The sequence below is a fragment of the Globicephala melas genome, chromosome 5 (genome assembly GCF_963455315.2).
Source record: "Globicephala melas chromosome 5, mGloMel1.2, whole genome shotgun sequence".
Classification (NCBI taxonomy): Eukaryota; Metazoa; Chordata; class Mammalia; order Artiodactyla; family Delphinidae; genus Globicephala; species Globicephala melas.
Genome location: NC_083318.1, coordinates 19,356,143 through 19,370,929, shown reverse-complemented (window position 1 = coordinate 19,370,929; position 14,787 = coordinate 19,356,143).

The following is a 14,787-nucleotide window of genomic DNA, read 5'->3' as shown; positions in this document are numbered from 1 at the left end:
ATTCTTTTTAAATTGATTTTTCTCACCGGAGCACAGAACAGTACCATGAAGGCTGAAACTCAGAAGAGGAATAACAAGATCGTAGGATGTTAGAGTTACAAGGTGTGGTGGAGGTCATTCAACAGAATCCTTATCTGGTTCATGAAACCTGTACACAGTATCCTCAATGAGGTCAAGAACAGAAGTGAAAATTCATCCAACAAAGATGGTACTAGAGCTACTTGTTTTTCAGAGATCTTGAGCAAGAAACTTGAAGTCTGAAAAAACATCATCTGGGATAGTATTAACTAAAACAGCTAAGAAGCCAAATTCCTTTTTTAAAACAAAATAATGTTCTTCTTTGGTTAGTGTAATAGGCTTGCTAGGCCTCACAAAACAGCCATGAAGTGTTTTTATTAGATGAGCAATGCAATTCTTATACATATAAGAATGAAACATTCCTATGTCTACTTGTGCACTTGTAGTATTTATTTTTCAGGTGCCTAGAGGACAGAGAGTTGAGCTAATCTTACTCCTCCGTTTTATGCACATTATCAATATCTGGCCATATCCTCATATTCTCCTCTCAGCTTAGGCCCCCATTCTAATCAAAGACAATTACAAGGATAAGCGCTTGTAACTGTGTATTTATCCTTGGAAAATATGTGGTACTAGATGCTGTGCTATTTCAATGTGTATAACATTGTGCTATAAATCTCATTCTTTCCTTAACTCTTTTTATTATTTTTGATACCTATAACTTTGCTTTACATAAGAATAACTTCTATCTGATGTATATTAGTCCATGATATGCATCTATCATATTTTACATATCTATTCTTCCAGCTTTCAGCTCCCGACCATCACTAGCAATGCCACCATGAATATCTTCAAAAATAGCCCATCAAGGACCTGTAAAAAGATTTATCTGGGATACACCAGAATAGGACCACTGGGTCACCGGCTGTACACATACCTCATTCTTTGATCATGATCATATTGTTTCCAAAATGACTAACACCAGCAATGCACCATTACTCACCAAACCTCAGTAACATTCATCTTTATAATTTAAATAATATAGGTTAACATAGTATATTATTAAAAATAGCCATTTCTCTGGTTACTAGTGAATTTGGTTTATCTCTGGGCTTTCTATCCTGTTCCATTGATCTATCTTTCTGTTTTTGTGCCAGTGCCATACTGTCTTGTTTACTGTAGCTTTGTAGTATAGTCTGAAGTCAGGGAGCCTGATCCCTCCAGCTCCATTTTTCGTTCTCAAGATTGCTTTGGCTATTCGGGGTCTTTTCTGTTTCCCTACAAATTGTGAAATTTTTTGTTCTACTTCTGTGAAAAATGCCAATGGTAGTTTGATAGGGATTGCATTGAACCTGTAGATTGCTTTGGGTAGTAGAGTCATTTTCACAATGTTGATTCTTCCAATCCAAGAACATGGTATAACTCTCCATCTATTTGTATCATCTTTAATGTCTTTCATCAGTGTCTTATAATTTTCTGCATACAGGTCTTTTGTCTCCTTAGGTACGTTTATTCCTAGATATTTTATTCTTTTTGTTGCAGTGGTAAATGGGAGTGTTTTCTTAATTTCACTTTCAGATTTTTCATCATTTGTGTATAGGAATGCAAGAGATTTCTGTGCATTAATTATGCATCCTGCTACTTTACCAAATTCATTGATTAGCTCTAGTGGTTTTCTGGTAGCATCTTTAGGATTCTCTATGTATAGTATCATGTCATCTGCAAACAGTGACAGCTTTACTTCTTTTCCGATTTGGATTCCTTTTATTTCTTTTTCTTCTCTGACTGCTGTGGCTGAAACTTCCAAAACTATTTTGAATAATAGTGGTGACAGTGGGCAACCTTGTCTTGTTCCTGATCTTAGTGGAAATGCTTTCAGTTTTTCACCATTGAGGATGATGTTGGCTGTGGGTTTGTCATATATGGCCTTTATTATGTTGAGTAAAGTTCCCTCTATGCATACTTTCTGGAGGGTTTTTTTCATAAATGGGTGTTGAATTTTGTCGAAAGCTTACTCTGCATCTATTGAGATGATCATATGGTTTTTCTCCTTCAATTTGTTAATATGGTGTATCACGTTGATTGATTTGCATATATTGAAGAATCCTTGCATTCCTGGAATAAACCCCACTTGATCATGGTGTATGATCCTTTTAATGTGCTGTTGGATTCTGTTTGCTACTATTTTGTTGAGGATTTTTGCATCTATGTTCATCAGTGATATTGGCCTGTAATTTTCTTTTTTTGTGATATCTTTGTCTGGTTTTGGTATCAGGGTGATGGTGGTCTCATAGAATGAGTTTGGGAGTGTTCCTACCTCTGCTATATTTTGGAAGAGTTTCAGAAGGATAGGTGTTATCTCTTCTCTAAATGTTTGATAGAATTCGCCTGTGAAACCATCTGGTCCTGGGCTTTTGTTTGTTGGAAGATTTTTAATCACAGTTTCAATTTAAGTGCTTGTGATTCGTCTGTTCATATTTTCTATTTCTTCCTGGTTAAGTCTTGGCAGGTTGTGCATTTCTAAGAATTAGTCCATTTCTTCCAGATTGTCCATTTTATTGGCATAGAGTTGCTTGTAATAATCTCTCATGATCCTTTGTATTTCTGCAGTGTCAGTTGTTACTTCTCCTTTTTCATTTCTAATTCTATTGATTTGAGTCTTCTCCCTTTTTTTCTTGACGAGTCTGGCTGATGGTTTATCAGTTTTGTTTATCTTCTCAAAGGACCAGCTTTTAGTATTAGTGATCTTTGTTACTGTTTCCTTCATTTCTTTTTCATTTATTTCTGATCTGATCTTTATGATTTCTTTCCTTCTGCTAACTTTAGGGGTTTTTTTGTTCTTCTTTCTCTAATTGATTTAGGTACAAGGTGAGGTTGTTTATTCGAGATGTTTCCAGTTTCTTAAGGTAGGATTGTATTGCTATAAACTTGCCTCTTAGAACTGCTTTTCCTGCATCCCATAGGTTTGGGGTCGTCGTGTCTTCATTGTCATTTGTTTCTAGGTATTTTTTGATTTCCTCTTTGATTTCTTCAGTGATCACTTCGCTATTAAGTAGTGTATTGTTTAGCCTCCATGTGTTTGTATTTTTTACAGATCTTTTCCTGTAATTGATATCTAGTATCATAGCGTTGTGGTTGGAAAAGATACTTGATACAATTTCAATTTTCTTAAATTTACCAAGGCTTGATTTGTGACCCAAGATATGATCTATCCTGTAGAATGTTCCATGAGCACTTGAGAAAAATGTGTATTCTGTTGTTTTTGGGTGGAATGTCCTATAAATATCAATTAAGTCCATCTTGTTTAATGTATCATTTAAAGCTTGTGTTTCCTTATTTATTTTCATTTTGGATGATCTGTCCATTGGTGAAAGTTGGGTGTTAAAGTCCCCTACTATGATTTTGTTACTGTCGATTTCCCCTTTTATGGCTGTTAGCATTTGCCTTATGTATTGAGGTGCTCCTATGTTGGGTGCATAAATATTTACAATTGTTATATCTTCTTCTTGGAACGATCCCTTGATTATTATGTAGTGTCCTTCCTTGTCTCTTGTAATAGTCTTTATTTTAAAGTCTATTTTGTCTGATATGAGTATTGCTACTCCAGCTTTCTTTTGATTTCCATTTGCATGGAATATCTTTTTCCATCCCCTCACTTTCAGTCTGTATGTGTCCCTAGGTCTGAAGTGGGTCTCTTGTAGACAGCATATATAGGGGTCTTGTTTTTGTATCCATTCAGCCAGTCTGTGTCTTTTGGTGGGAGCATTTAATCCATTTACATTTAAGGTAATTATTGCTATGTATGTTCCTATTCCCATTTTCTTAATTGTTTTGGGTTTGTTATTGTAGGTCTTTTCCTTCTCTTGTGTTTCTTGCCTAGAGAAGTTCTTTTAGCATTTGTTGTAAAGCTGGTTTGGTGGTGCTGAACTCTCTCAGCTTTTGCTTGTCTGTAAAAGTTTTAATTTCTCCATCAAATCTGAATGAGATCCCTGCTGGGTAGAGTAATGTTGGTTGTAGGTTTTTCTCCTTCATCACTTTAAATATGTCCTGCCAGTCCCTTCTGGCTTGCAGAGTTTCTGCTGAAAGATCACCTGTTAACCTTGTGGGGATTCCCTTGTTTGTTATTTGTTGTTTTTCCCTTGCTGCTTTTAATATGTTTTCTTTGTATTTAATTTTTGACAGTTTGATTAATATGTGTCTTGGCATATTTCTCCTTGGATTTATCCTGTATGGGACTCTCTGTGCTTCCTGGACTTGATTAACTATTTCCTTTCCCATATTAGGGAAGTTTTCAACTATAACCTCTTCAAATATTTTCTCAGTCCCTTTTTCTCTTCTTCTTCTGGAACCCCTATAATTCGAATGTTGGTGTGTTTAATGTTGTCCCAGAGGTCCCTCAGTTCTTCTCATTCTTTTTTCTTTATTCTGCTCTGCAGTCGTTATTTCCACTACTTTATCTTCCAGGTCACTTATCCATTCTTCTGCCTCAGTTATTCTGCTATTGATCCCTTCTAGAGTATTTTTAATTTCAGTTATTGTATTGTTCATCGTTGCTTGTTTTCTCTTTAGTTCTTCTAGGTCCTTGTTAAATGTTTCTTGCATTTTGTCTATTCTACTTCCAAGATTTTGGATCATCTTTATTATCATTATTCTGAATTCTTTTTCAGGTTGACTGCCTATTTCCTCTTCATTTGTTAGGTCTGGTTGTCTTGCTCCTTCATCTGCTGTGTGTTTTTCTATCTTCTCATTTTGCTTATCTTACTGTGTTTGGGGGTCTCCTTTTTGCAGGCTGCAAGTTCATAGTTCCCATTGTTTTTGGTGTCTGTCCCCAGTGGCTAAGGTTGGTTCAGTGGGTTGTGTAGGCTTCCTGGTGGAGGGGACTAGTGCCTGTGTTCTGGTGGATGAGGCTGAGTCTTGTCTTTCTGGTAGGCAGGTCCACGTCTGGTGGTGTGTTTTGGGGTGTCTGTGGCCTTATTATGATTTTAGGCAGCCTCTCTGCTAATGGGTGGGGTTGTGTTCCTGTCTTGCTAGTTGTTTGGCATAAGGTGTCCAGCACTGTAGCTTGCTGGTCATTGAGTGAAGCTGGATCTTGGCACTGAGACGGAGATCTCTGGGAGATTTTTGCCATTTGATATTACGTGGAGCTGGGAGGTCTCTTGTGGACCAGTGTCCTGAACATGGTTCTCCCACCTCAGAGGCACAGCACTGACTCCTGGTTGGAGCACCAGGAGCCTTTCATGCACATAGCTGAGAATAAAAGGGAGAAAAAATAGCAAGAAAGAAAGAGGATAAAATAAAATAAAACAAACATAAAATAAAGTTTTTAAAATAAAAAATAATTATTAAGAAAAAAAATTTTTTAAGTAAAAAAACAAAAATATACTGGACGGACAGAACCCTAGGACAAATGGTGAAAGCAAATCTATACAGACAAAATCTCACACAGAAGCATACACATACACACTCACAAAAGAGGAAAAGGGGAAAGAGTAATATATCTTGCTCCCAAAGTCCACCTCCTCAATTTGAGATGATTCATTGTCTATTCAGGTATTCCACAGATGCAGGGTACATGAAGTTGTTTGTGGAGATTTAATCTGCTGCTCCTGAGGCTGCTGGGAGGGATTTCCCTTTCTCTTGTTTGTTCGCACAGCATCCGGGGTTCAGCTTTGGATTTGGCCCCGCCTCTGCATGTAGGTTGCCTGAGGGCATCTGTTCCCCGCCCAGCCAGGATGGGGTTAAAGGAGCAGCTGATTAGGGGGCTCTGGCTCACTCAGGTAGGGTGGAGGGAGGGGTACGGATGCCGGGCGAGCCAGTGGCGGCAGAGGCCGGCGTGACATGGCACCCGCCTGAGGTGCGCCGTGCATTCTGCCGGGGAAGTTGTACCTGGATCACGGGACCCTGGCAGGGGCGGGCTGCATAGGCTCACAGAAGGGAGGTGTGGATAGTGACCTGGGCTTGCACACAGGTTTCTTGGTGGCGGCAGCAGCAGCCTTAGCGTCTCATGCCCGTCTCTGGGGTCCGCGCTGTTAGCTGCGGCTCGTGCCCGTCTCTGGAGCTCCTTTAAGCAGCACTCTAAATCCCCTCTACTAGAGCACCAGGAAACAAAGAGGGAAGAAAAAGTCTCTTGCCTCTTTGGCAGGTCCAGACTTTTTCCCGGACTCCCTCCCGGCTAGCCATGGTGCACTAGCCCCCTTCATGCTCTGTTCACGCTGCCAACCCCAGTCCTCTTCCTGTGCTCCGACCAAAGCCCAAGCCTCAGCTCCCAGACCCCACCCGCCCCGGCTGGTGAGCAGACAAGCCTCTCGGGCTGGTGAGTGCTGGTCGGCACCCATCCTCTGTGCGGGAATCTCTCCGCTTTGCCCTCCGCACCGCTGTTGCTGTGCTTTCCTCCGCGGCTACGGGGCTCCCACCCCTCCACCACCCGCAATCTCCGCCTGCGAAGGGGCTTCCTAGTGTGTGGGAACCTTTCCTCCTTCACGGCTCTCTCCCACTGGCGCAGGTCCCGTCCCTATTCTTTTGTCTCTGTTTATTCTTTTTTCTTTTGCCCTACCCAGGTACGTGGGGAGTTTCTTGCCTTTTGGGAGGTCTGAGGTCTTCTGCCACGGTTCAGTGGGTGTTCTATAGGAGCAGTTCCACGTGTAGATGTATTTCTGATGTATCTGTGGGGAAGAAGGTGATCTCTACATCTCACTCTTCCACCGTCTTCTCTGAGCCCCCCACTAGTGAATTTGGGACTCTTTTGGTATGATTGTTGGGCACTGGGCTTCCTCTTCTGTGAATGCTTCATGTCCTAGGCCCATTTTCCCATTACATCCGAACCTCAAATTATACCTTCACTTGGTTTTTACTTTCTCTTGTTTTGTTTTTTATCTTAGTGATTTGTTGGTTTTTATTTTTTTTAATTTTTATATTTTATTTATTTATTTATTTATTTTTGGCTGCATTGAGTCTTTGTTGCTGCGGGCAGGCAAGTGGTGGCGGGCGGGGGCTACTCTTTGTTGCGGTGCACGGGCTTCTCATTGCATGGGCTCTTGCGAAGCATGGGCTCTAGGCGCATGGGCTTCAGTAGTTGTGGCACATGGGCTCAGTACTTGTGGCTCGCGGGCTCCAGAGCACAGGCTCGGTAGTTGTGGTGCACAGGCTTGGTTGCTCCACGGCATATGGGATCTTCCCAGGCCAGGGATCAAACCCGTGTGCCCTGCATTGGCAGGCGGATTCTTTTTTTCCCAAGAAACATCTTTTTAATACAGTATCTATTTGTCTTCCTTCTGTCAAACCCTGAGCCAACTGGCAGGCAGATTCTTAACAACTGCTCCACCAGGGAAGTCCTGATGTGTTGATTTACAAAAAAAAAAAAAAAAAATTAGTTATTTATTTGGCTTCACTGTGTCTTAGTTGCGGCACGCGGGATCTTCACTGCCGTGTGCCAGATCTTTAGTTGTGGCATGCAAACTCTTAGTTGCGGCATGTGGGATCTAGTTCCCTGACCAGGGATGGAACCCGGGCCCCCTGCATTAGGAGCGAGGAGTCTTAGCCACTGGACCACCAGGGAAGTCCCTGATTTGTTGATTTTTAAAATACTACAAATATTTTTTCTTAGTCACCTGTCTACTAAAGTTACCTGTGGTATCTTACCCTGAACAGAAATTGTTTTCTTTAATTTCAATGTAGTCGGCATCAATTTTTCATCTTACTGTTTGCCTTCAGAGTCTTGTTTCGCAAGCCTGGCCCTGATCATATAGAACAAATATATCCTATATTTTCTTCCCATTAGCTCTATTGTTTACCTTTAGTCCACCTATTCATACCAATAAGGTAGGAATACAGTTATATACATATATTCTTTATATAATGAACTAGTTATCTCAACACTCCTGAAAATAGGCACTTTCATTTCTCCACTGTTCTGGGGTAGGAATTTCATACATCAATTTCCACACACACACACACACACACGCACACACACACACACACACACACACACACATAATCTGTCCCATTTCACTGGCCTATGTATTTGTTCCTGTTCCAGTATTATCCAGTATTATATTGTTTTTACTAATAAACCTTTGATGTAGTCAATACCTAGTAAGACATGTCCCTGCTCTTTCCTCTTGTTTATTAAAATTGATTTAGGTATTTGTTGGCTTCTATTCATCAATATAAAATTTGGAGTTTGTTGAGTTCCTCATACTGTCAGCTGCATTTACTGGATGGAGGGGAGAATTGCATTGAATTTATGTATTAAATATAATTCATACTGTGCTAAATTAAAACATTATGAGCATATCTATCTCTTCACTTACTCAGATCTTTTATATCCTTTAAAATTTAGTTCATAAACGTTTATACATTCTTTCATTAATGCCTAGTTCTGTTAATGGTTTTGTTAATGCTGTCCCATTTTCTATATTTCTAGTTGGAATTGTTTGATGAAGGTATATTATAGTATTTATATACTGTAAAAAGCCAATACCACTTGGTATTAGTTTTGAAAGGAAACTAATTTTTACAGTAATTTCATGTTTGTAAAGTAGAGACACTTTTAAACCACTGTGTGTGTGTATCTGTCTCCTTCCATGGGAAATCCCACACCCAATTCTAACCTTCATTTCTACTTTAATCAGGATCCCCATCCTAGCTTGCTTTCCCACAGTATTAAAAACATGCCCCTTAAAGAAACTAAAATGTTATATTTTGTTCAAATTCTTCTCAAGTCTGGCTCATTTCTCAACTCAGAAGACAGGGACTTTCAAGGTGTTCTCAGCCCCAAAAGCACACAACCTGATTTTACTATCTACCAACATTTGTATCGGCTGCTAGGGAGATATTTAGTTTATGTAAACTGAGATGTCATGTTATAAATTGTTGGGTTTTGTAAGAATTACCATTATATTGATAGTTTAGGAAAAAAGTGGCAAGGGATTACTTATGATAGCTGTTTGAATGGGGCAATAATTCAATTACATGTTATTGAAGTGGGAGCTTATGGAAGAGAAAATATGATTAGAGTTCAATAAAAGTATACATTAGAGAATTACATCCTTGATGTATAGTAACAAGTAAACAAACTACCATATTTTCTTCTAATGAAAATGCTGACACTGATTTGTGACCTTGACATTACTTAATATGTCCCATAAAAATTTCTATTGAGAATTATAGCTATTGCTGAAAAGTTTTAGTAATTTTAGAATAATAATTCAATGGTAGTGTGTCCAACATTTAAACTTGGCTGGGACAAAAAAAATTTAATTCCAGAGTAGTAAAATTGGGTATATGCACTAACTGAAATATATGTTTTCTGTACCATTAATAAAGTGAAGAGGACAATTTTTGCTGTTATTCACCTTTGCTGTTACTCAGAACTTTGATTCTGCTAAGGAGAAATGATAGAAAACCTAAGTCAAAGTTAGGAAATTTATAATTTTAGTTTGCGTATTTACTAACTCATCAAAAGTAGAGTCAGTGCTTAGGCTTTCTGTCTAGATAAGCTCTCTCCTAAGTTCTCTGTCTCTAAAATATCTTTCCTCCAAACAACTTACACTTTACCACCAATAAATTATGCTCATATTTCCCCTACCTCATTTTGTTACAGATGAAAAAGTTCATCTTCCAGTTGCAATTGCATTTTTTCAGTCTATGGAACATATCTCCATTTTGAAACATTAACCTCTCTTGGCTTCCTTGCCATAGTCCTTTGGTGGTTTCCTTCCCACATTATTGGCCACTTTGTCCCATTTTGTCTGACTCTTTTTTCTCTATCCCCCTGATAATGCTAGAGATTGGTACAGCTCAATCCTGAGCTACCCTTTAATCTCATGCCCTACTTCCTTCCTGGGTGATCCAGTGCATTTTCTTGTCTTTAGTTACTAACTATATGCAAATGACTACCAAATGAACATCCCTGGTTAGGTGTAGAAGGTCACCTTAAAAATGAAAACACATCAAATAAACTAAAAATTCATTTTTTAATTTAAAGACACAAAGAAGTATGAATGAACTAAATTCAGAGAGGGACAAGCCCTTATGGAACCTGGGGCTGCTTCCATCCTAGGAGATATTTGCTGAGGGTTGAGGCATAGGAGGGTGGACGAGCAAGTCTGCCATAGCCAGAACTCTCCTGGGAAAAGGAGAAACCAGTCAATTTGTAAAATTCACTTTTAAGCTGTTTTATTAAGATGAAATCTATACCATTTACCCATTCAGAATGTATGATTCAGTGTTTTTTGATATACTCACAATGTCCATTCAGAATGTATGATTCAGTGTTTTTTGATATACTCACAAGGTTGTGCAATCATCATCACAGTCTAATTTTAAAACATACTTGTGCCCCCCAGAAGAAACCCCATACACATCAGCAGTGAATCCCCATCCCCCCTCCTCCAGCTGAAGCAACCACAAATCTACTCTCTATATCTATGAATTTGCCTGTTCTGGATATTTCACATAAATGGGATTATGCAATATATGGTCTTTCATGACTGGGTTCTTTCTTTCTTATTTTTAATTGGAGTATAGTTGCTTTACAACGTTGTGTTAGTTTCTGCTCTACAGCAAAGTGAATCAGCCACACGTATACATATATCCCGTCTTCCTTGGATTTCCTTCCCATTTAGGTCATCACAGAGCACTGAGTAGAGTTCCCTGTGCTATACAGTCTGTTCTCATTAGTTATCTATTTTATGCCTCGTAGTGTATATATGTCAATCCCAATCTCCCAATCCATCCAACCCCTCCCTTCCCCGCTTTGTATCCATACATTTGTTCTCTACATCTCTGTGTGACTGGGTTCTTTCACTTATCGTAATGTTTTCAAGTGTAATCCGTGCCAGAGCAAGTATCAGTACCTCATTCTTTTTGTTGCTAAAAATATTTCATTTTATCAATATAGCACATTTTTTTTATCCATCCATCAGTTGAAAACATTTGAGTTTCCCCTTTTGTGTTTTATAAATGATGCTGCTATGAACATCCACGTATAAATTTTTATGTGAACATGTGTTTTCAATTTTCCTAGCTATATACCTAGAAGTGGAATTGATGAGTCATATGGTAACTTTATGTTTAACACTTTGAGGAACTACCAAACTGTTTTCCAAAGTGGCCTTGTCATTTTGCATTCCCATCAGCAAAATACGAGGGCTCCAATTTCTCCACACCCCCTTCCACACATCTGTTGTTTTCATTATGGCCATTCTAGTTAGTGTGAAAAGGCATCTCACTGTGGTTTTGATTTGCATTTTCCTAAAGAGTAATGCTATTGAGCATATTATGCTCTTATTAGCCGTTTATATATCTTTTTGGAGGAATATATATTCAAATAGTTTGCCCATTTAAAAATTGGGTAATTTATATTTTTGTTGTTGAGTCATAGTAGTTCTTTATATGTTTTGGATACAAATTCCTTATCAGATATATGATGACAAAATTCTTCTCCCATTCTGTGCATTGTCTTTTCACTTATTGATGATACCATTTGTAGAACAAAGGTTTTTAATTTTGATACACTCCAATTTATATTTTCTTTTTTTTCTTGTGCTTTTGGTGTCATATCTAAGAAACCATTGCCTAACTCAAGGTTATGAAGATTTACCCCAGTGTTTTATTCTAACATTTTATAGAGTTGTATTTTACATTCTGTATAAATATGCATTCTCCATTGAATTGCCTTTTCTCCTTTGTCAAAGATCAGTTAACTATATTTGTGTGGGCCTATTTTGGGGCTCTCTTTTCTGTTCTATTGATCTATGTGTCTATATGTTAACTAATACCACATTGTCTTGATTACTGTAGCTTTATAGTAAGTCCTAAAATTCGGTAGTGTGGGTCCTACAACCCTGTTCTTCTTCAGCACATGTTGGCTATTCAAGTTCTTTTGCTTTTTTCATATAAACTTTAGAATAAGTTTTTTTTGTTTTGGATATCTACAAAATAGCTTTCTGGTATTGCATTGCCAATCTATAGATGAAGTCGGAAAGAACTGACATCTTAACTATGTGGAGTTTTCTAATTCCTAAATAAAGAATATCTCTCAATTTATTTAGATCTTCTTTGATTTCTTTCAGCAGTATTTTAATTTGCTGAATATAGATCCTGTACATATTTTGTCAGATTTATACCTAAGTATTTCATTTTTTCTTTTTTTGCTGCTATTGAAAATGGTGGTTTTTTTAATTCCAAATTTCAATTATTTGGTATTGGTATATAGCAAAGTAGTTGACTTTTGTATACTACTCTTGTATTCTATAAACTTGCTATACTCACTTATTAGTTGCAAGAGTTTTCTTATTAGTTCTAAGGGATTTTCTACATAAATAATCATGTCATCTTTGAATAATGACAGTTTTATTTCTTCCTTCTTAATATGTACACCTTTCATTTCCTTTTTTGTCTTATTGCACTAGCTAGGGTTTCCAGTACAATGTTGAATAGGAGTGGTTAGAAAGGACATTCTTTCCATGTTCTCTATTTTAAGGAAAAATGTCTAGTTTCACACCATTAATAATGATTTTAACTGTAGGCTTTTTGTAGATCTTCTTTATCAAGTTGAGGAAATTTCCTAGTTTGCTGAAAACTTTTATCGTGAATGAATGTTGGATTTTGTCCATGCTTTTTCTGCATCAATTGGCATAATAATATGATTTTTCTTCTTTAGCTTGTTGATATGTGAATTACATTGTTTGGTTTTTGAATGTTGAACCAGCCTTGCATACTAGAATAAATCTCACTTACTCAAAGTGTATAATTCCTTTCATACATTTTTGATTCAATTAGCTGATACTTTGTTGAGGAATTTTACATCTATCTTCGTGAGAGATATTGGTCTGTAGTTTTCCTTTCTTGTAATGTTTTTATCTGGTTTTGGCATTAGGGTAATGCTGGCCTCATAAAATGAGTTAGGAAAGGTTCCCTCTGCTTCTATTTTCTGAAAGATATTGGGGATAACATGTATCACTCCTTCCTTAAGAGTTTGAAAGAATTCACCAGTGAAACTATCTGAGCATGATACTTTCTTTTGTTGAAGGTTATTAGTTATTGAATTCAATTTCTTTAATAGATATAGGTCTCTTCAGGTTTCTGTTTTTCCTAATGTGAGTTTTGGTACTTTGGTCCAGTTCGTATAAATTATCAAATCTGTGGGCATAGAATTGTTTGTAATACTTTTTTTTAATCCATTAAATGTCCATGTGATCAGTAGTGATGACCCCTCTTTCATTTCTGATATTGGTAAATGTATCTTGTCTCTTTTTTTCTTAGCTAGCCTGGCTAGAGGTTTATGAAATTTATTGATCTTGTCAAAGAACTGGTTTTTCGTTTTGTTAATTTTCTCTAATGTTTTTCTGTTTTCAATTTTATAGAGTTCTGCTCTAATTTTAGTATTTACTTATTTCTTTCTGCTTGCTTCCAGATTAAATTGCCCTTCTTTTTCTAATGTCATAAGGTGGAAGCTTAGGTTACTGATTCTAGATATTCCTGTTTTCCTAATAATGTTTTAATGCTGTAAGATTCTTTCTAATCACCGCTTTCACTGCATCTCACAAATTTGATAAATTGTATTTTCATTTTTATTAAGTTCAAAATATTTTAAAATTTTTCTTAAAGCTTCTTTTTGACCCATGTGTTATTTAGAAGTGTGTTGCTTACTTTTCAAGTATTTGGAAAAACTTCCAGCTATCTTATTGATTTCTAGTTTGATTCCATTGTGGTTTGAGAGCATACATTGTTATGATTTCTGTTCTTTTAAATTTGTGCCCAGGATGGGGTCTATCTTGGTGAATATTTCATGTGAGCTTGAGAAGAATGTGTATTCTCCTGTTGTTGGATGGAGTATTCTACAAATATCAATAAGATCAAGTTTATTGATTATGCTGTTTGGTCAATTATATCCTTACTGATTTTTCTGCCTGCTTCATCTATCAATTAATGGAAGAGCGTTCTTGAAATCTCCCTTCAGTTCTATGAGTTTTTGCCTCCATGTATTCTCCTGTTCTTTTGGGGGGTTTATGCAGATTTAGGATTGTTATGTCTTCTTGGAGAATTGACCCCTTTGTCATTTTGTAATGCCCCTCTAATCCCTGATAATTTTCCTCATTCTAAAGTCTGCCTTATCTGAAATTAATATACCTACTCCAGCTTTCTCTTGATTAGTGTTAGTGTAGTATATCTTTCTTCATCTCATTGATTCCAAGTCTTCATATTTAAAGTAAATTTCTTATAGGCAAGAAGTAGGGTTCTGTTGTGCTGGGGTTTTTTTTGTCTACTCTGACACTGTATTTCTTTTCTGTATTCTCACTGGTGTTAAGACCATTCACATTTAAAGTGATTATTGATGTAGTTGGACAAATAACCATCATGTTAGTAACTTTTCATATTCATTGCATCTGTTCTTTATTTTCCCCCTTCTTTTTCTGCCTTCTCTGGTTTTAATTGAGCAATTTATATACTTCCATTTAATCTCCTCTCCTATCATATCAATTATACTTTAAAATATTTTAGTGATTACCCTAGAATTTCCAGTATACTCTTTAAACTATTCTAAACCCATCTTCAACTAATACTCCATCACTTCACACATAGTGCAGGTACTTTATAAAAGTATTTCTAATTTCTCCATGCTTTATGACATTACTGTCATTTTTTCACTTTTTTATCCATATGGTATAATCACCCAACATATTTTTACTATTGTTGCTTTTAAAAAGGCATCTTTTAGATCAATTAAGAATAAGAAGAATATAATGATTTATTTAACCTTAATTT